The following is a 6,000-nucleotide window of genomic DNA, read 5'->3' on the forward strand; positions in this document are numbered from 1 at the left end:
GGCTCATGCACAGCGGGGAGTCTGCTTCTCCCTCTCTGCCCCTCCCCCTGTTTGTGTGCTCTCTCCCTCTCTCTCAAATAAACAAATAAGTATTTTTTAAAAAGAGGACAATAGTTAAATTGTGATATAATCTATGAAATGGAATACTACATAGCAATAAAGAGGATAGCTACTTTTATATGCAGCAATATGGATTAATCTTACAGACATTATGTTGAGTGGAAGAAGCCAGATACAAATGGATACATACCTCAGGATCCCATTTATTTGAAGTTCAAGAACAGGTAAAACTCATCAATGGTGACAGAAGTTAGAACAGTAGTTTGCTCTTGGTGAACATTGACTGGGAAGGGGCACAAGGGAACCTTCTGGGATACTGTAAATGCTGTGTTTCTCGACCTGGGCAGTGGTTATAGGAATGTGTGTAAAAATTCATCAAGTTGTGCACAGGTGTGTGGTTTACATACTTTAGAGTATGTTTATTAGATAGTTAAAAAAAGAAAAATAAAGCAAATTCACCTATCTCAAACAGCCTTTTCTACCTTCTCATCACTTCTCACTCTTATTCTATTTTTATATACAGCACATATCACCAGCTGATATATTTTGTATAATTAATATATTGGCTTATTTATTATCCTTCTCTCCCACCAGGATGTAAGCTCCACGAGAGGGAGAAGAGGGTTCCATTTACTGCTGTCTCTTAGAGCTTAGAACAATACTTGGAACATAGGAGATCTCAGTAAATATCTGTTAAATAAATGAATTGCTGGGATCCCTGGGTGGCGCAGCAGTTTAGCGCCTGCCTTTGGCCCAGGGCGCGATCCTGGAGACCCGAGATCAAATCCCACGTCCCCCTCCCGGTGCATGGAGCCTGCTTCTCCCTCTGCCTATGTCTCTGCCTCTCTCTCTCTCTCTCTCTCTGTGTGACTACCATAAATAAATAAAAAAAAAATAAATGAATTGCTATATCTTAGCTTTAGCTCTAGATGTACTTACAAATCAATTTTTCCCTGGAGCATGAGATACTCTTCTTTCCCTATAATCAGCACAATGACTCATTTACAAACTGCTTACAGATTGTGAAATGGACTTGGGGACGATGATGTCAATCTTTGGGCTGAGTTGCAGGTTTTTTTTGACAAAGATGTAATTCGATTGACTTCTGGGCCCAAAGCTAAGAAGGCAAAAGAGTGGGGGATATCGGTTCATATTTCTCACTCTCCCAAGGTTATTGACTTGCTCAGTATTATTTTCTCAGAAGCCAGAAAAGGAAAATAAATAAGCCATTGTCTCCCTAAGAAAATTGCTTGTGGGCATAGTCAAGATTTTTGACCCTGGAATCAGGTAGGAAAAATTAGCCAAGCAAATCTTAAGAAATGTAATACAGTGAAAATGGTCAGGGTGGAGGAGGTAGTCCCTCCAGATCTGGAATGCTCTTGTTGATTTGAAATGTAAAATTCAGGGAGAGGATGAGGAACATATAACAAAAAGATATTTATTTTAGGGTAGAAGTGCAAGAATGTAGATATGAGAAATGAAATGAGTAGAGGATTTTGAGAAGTACAGGAGCATGGAAATAGTAATAAATGTGCAAACTTTTCAACTATAAGCTTAATCATAAAGGTAGAAACTGGCATGGTTGGAAATACATTTATTGAATATTTATAATGTGTTTAACATTTAATAGGTTTTTCTCACTTAGTCCTCACAACAGGTATTTAGGTAGATCTTATTAGCTTTGTTATTTTATTAGAGGTCAGGAAATTGAGGTTCAAAGGGCTACAAAATTTGTTCACAGATGATGAGTGAAGGAACTCTGACTTCTGACACAAGATCATTTTCTTATGTGGTGATAATTCCCTCCTCTGCCCACAATTATTACTTTCTGTGCCATTCATCATCATAGCATATTTTACCACTTTATTATTTATTTGATCTCATAATTCCATTGCTTACAGGTTCAGCTACCTATGGCTTGTAACACCCTTCACAATCTGACTCCCCACTTTCTTTCCTGTCTTCTTTCTTCCCATTCCAAGCCATCCTTGGTGACAGAATAATTTTTGGTGAAAGCTATTTCTGATAAAAACTCCTTCAAGGGACACCTGGGTGGCTCAGTGGTTGAGCATCTGCCTTCAGCCTAGGGCATGATCCCAGAGTGCCGGGATTGAGTCCCATATCGGGCTCCCTGCATGGAGCCTGCTTCTGTCTCTGCCTCTCTCTCTCTCTCTCTCTTTCTCTCTCTCCTTCTGTGTCTTTCATGAATAAATAACTAAAATCTTAAAAAAAAAACTCCTTCAAAACCTTTCTTACTGTTACTTTTCTGATAAAGTTCAAACTCCTTAACATATTTTCTTGCTTGCCTGCTTTTGTTTTTATTATTAAGATTTTACTTATTTATTCATGAGAGATGCAGAGACATCGGCAGAGGAAGCAGTGAGACTTGATCTCGGAACCTGAGCCAAAGGCAGACATCAACCACTGAGCTACCCAGGTGCCCCAAATAGTATGTTTCTACCTACCATTCCAGAATCCACCCCCATTCCAAATAGCCAAAACTTCAGCTACACCAAACAAATGCACTGTTCTCCATGCAGGCAACGGTATTCAGCACCTCCCCAGCAATACCCATTTGCCATCCCTCAACCCTTCCCCAGCAATCCCATTTCCCATACCTTTACACAAGTTCTTTCTGCTCCTTAGAATCCACTTTCTCCTTTCTTTGCCTGGTGAACTTTGTTTACACAGCATCAATTTTTGTTTACACAGCATGACAAATATTACCTCCTTGATGGAGCTTTCCCTGAGGTGTTATACTGCTTTGCTTTATATTTTTTGACCATCTATTTATTTTCCCAAGAGACTTTCAGCTTCCCAAGGAAACACATAATTCATCCATGTCTTCAGAGCCTGGCATAAGCATATGCTCAATAGATGTTGTGATGGGTGAAATTAACAATTCTTCCACAAGACTAATACATCCCTCTACTAGATTACATGCTTTGTGCTTACTAAGAAGCACAAAGAAATATCTGAATAAGCGGAGAAATAAGCCATATATTTCCAAAGGAGAATACTAATTAGTATAAAGATATTATATCATCAAATAAATTCTTAGTGTGGATTAGTTTCCATCAAATCCTCAGCAGTTTTTTTTTTTTTTTAATTTGTTTTTGCTTTTATTTGAGTTTTGAGACCAATTTTTGAAAAGTTCATCTGGAGGGGTTCCTGTCTGGCTCAGTTGGTGGAGCATACAACTCTCGCTCTTGGGGATCAGGAGTTTGAGCCCCATATTGGGTGTAGAACTTACTTCTTAAAAAGAAAAGTTTATGTGGAGTGTTTATTGTACAATTATTTAAACTTTTCTTTATATTCATGAATTTTCATAATTGTAGGGAAAAAATAGTTTATTTGGGAGGATGAGCAGGCCTACCAGCAAGGAAGTGTTACAGAAGAATTGTGGATGTGGGTAAACGAGGTGTCTGGCTGGCTCAGTTGCTAGAGCATACAGCTCTTGGTCTCAAGGTCCTGAGTTCAAGCCCCACGTTGGGCATAGAGATTACTTAAAAATAAATAAATAAAATAAAATGCTTTGCCAATAATCAAAATTAGAATGGAAACAAAGACAAATCAGTGGAATACAAACAGATATCCTTGAAACAGATCTTAGGATAGATAACTCTATGACACTTTCATTGTATTTATTAAACAAACATTTATACAAAGCTTACTATGTGCCAAGCACTGTTCTAGATTCTTTACAAATATTGACTTATTTATACTTTAACTAAGAATGAGTCTCTAGAGCCATACTACCTATGTTCAGAGTCTATCTCTGCCATTCACTAGCTGTGTGACCTTAGAAAAATTACTAAAGTTCTCTGTGTCTGTTTCCTTAGTTATAAAATGTGGATAATAAGTTATTTATAAAGTTTTTAAGAGATTAAATGAGTTAATATTTTATAAAGGGTGCATCACAACAGATAAGAAATAATATCATTGGGGATCCCTGGGTGGCTTAGCGGTTTAGCACCTTCCTTCGGCCCAGGGAGTGATCCTGGAGTCCCAGGATCAAGTCCCACATCAGGCTTCTGCATGGAGCCGGCTTCTCCCTCTGCCTGTGTTTCTGCTTCTCTCTGTGTCTTTCATGAATAAATAAAAATCTTAAAAAAAAAGAAATAATATCATCAATAATCTGAAGAAACTGAATATAAATTTCTAGTTGGAGTTTTGCCTCAGACCATATATTGAAAATAAATTCCAGAATTTAAAGAAGTATATCTTAAAAAATGAAAATTGATGACTTTCTAAATATAAAGGGGAAAAGAAACAATAAACTTTAATATATCAATAAAAATTAAAAGTTAAAAAAGATAAGTTAACAAAAGAAAAATATTTAGAAATAGATAATCGGGATAGATGACAGGTGAATACACTTTTGTATCAACTTTTATGAATCAGTAAAGTATTATAGAAAAAAGGAAAATTACATAAGCAATTTACAGAAGAAAAATACAAATAGCCTAATGGTTATAAGCATGTGGAAAAAATGTTCAATCTCACAAATGCAGGTCGTTTAAACCAATGATGTATCATTTTAAACAAATGAATTGGTTAGGATTTTAAAACAGAATGCTTAATGCTGATAAATGTATCATAAGATAGGCTCTCCTATAAATAATAAATTTGGTATGATCTTTTGAAGAGCATTTTTGTTTATTATTTTAAAATTTTATTTATTTGACAGAGAGAGAGAGAGAGAGAGAGAGAGAGAGAGAGAGAGAGAAAGAGACAGAGCACAAGCAAGGGGAGCGGCAGGCAGAGAGCCCCGAGCGGGACTCAACTCCAGGACCCCGGGATCATGACCTTAACCAAAGGCAGATGCCTAACCAACTAAGCCAGCTGGGCAACCTTATTTATTTATTTATTTATTTATTTATTTATTTATTTATTTATTTTTAAGATTATTCGTTTATATAAGAGAGAGAGAGAATGGCTGGGGGTGGTGAGGGGAGAATCTCAAGCAGACATCCTGCTTAGCAGAGAGCCTGATGTGGGCTCCATGTGGGGCTGGATCTCATGACCCTGAGATCATGACCTGAGTCAAAATCCAGAGTAGATGTTTAACTGACTGAGCCACCCAGATGCCCCTTGAAGAGCATTTTAGAAAAATGTACTGAGTTTGAAACTGTTTATATATGTTGATCTTGTGATCTATTTTTTTTTTAAGATTTTATTTATTTATTCATGAGTGACACAAGAGAGAGTGGCAGAGACACAGGCAGAGGGAGAAGCAGGCTCCATGCAAGGAGCATGATGGGGACTTGATCCCAGGACTCTGGAATCAGGCCCTGAGCCAAAGGCATGCTCAACCACTGAGCCACTACTTTGCAGTAGTTTGTTATGGCAGCCCTAGGAAAGTAATACGCTATTTTGGGGGGAATAATTAATATGAAAAAAATAAATGTTCAAGGATACTTACTGATTTATTTTTTAAATTTTATTTTATTTAAATTAAATTAATTAACATATAGTGTATTATTAGTTTCAGTAGAGTTCGGTGATTCATCAGCTGCAAATAACACACAGTGCCCTTCTTAATAATGGCTGCCATCCAGTTATTCCATCCTGTCACTCACCTCCTCTTGATTTTAATTATGAAAATTTAGAAGTGACCACAATGTATAAACAATAGTGGAATCATTAAATGAAATATATTTATAAGGTGCCAATAAAAATAATATTTTTGAAAATCTAGGTAAATATTACATAATATAATAGAAAAGGCAGGAAATAACACTGTATATTCCATGATTCAAATTTCATTTTAAAAATAATAAATTACATATCTGTAGAAAAAACTGGTGGTAAGCACTCTAAAAGGCTAATAGCGGTTAGATAAGTTTCCTATAATTTTCTACAGTTATAGCAAAGTATAGATGTTAGAAATGTCAGAAAAAAGAGATAGCATATATAAATTTGATGGTCTCAAGGACA

The sequence above is a fragment of the Vulpes vulpes genome, chromosome 2 (genome assembly GCF_048418805.1).
Source record: "Vulpes vulpes isolate BD-2025 chromosome 2, VulVul3, whole genome shotgun sequence".
Taxonomy (NCBI): Eukaryota; Metazoa; Chordata; class Mammalia; order Carnivora; family Canidae; genus Vulpes; species Vulpes vulpes.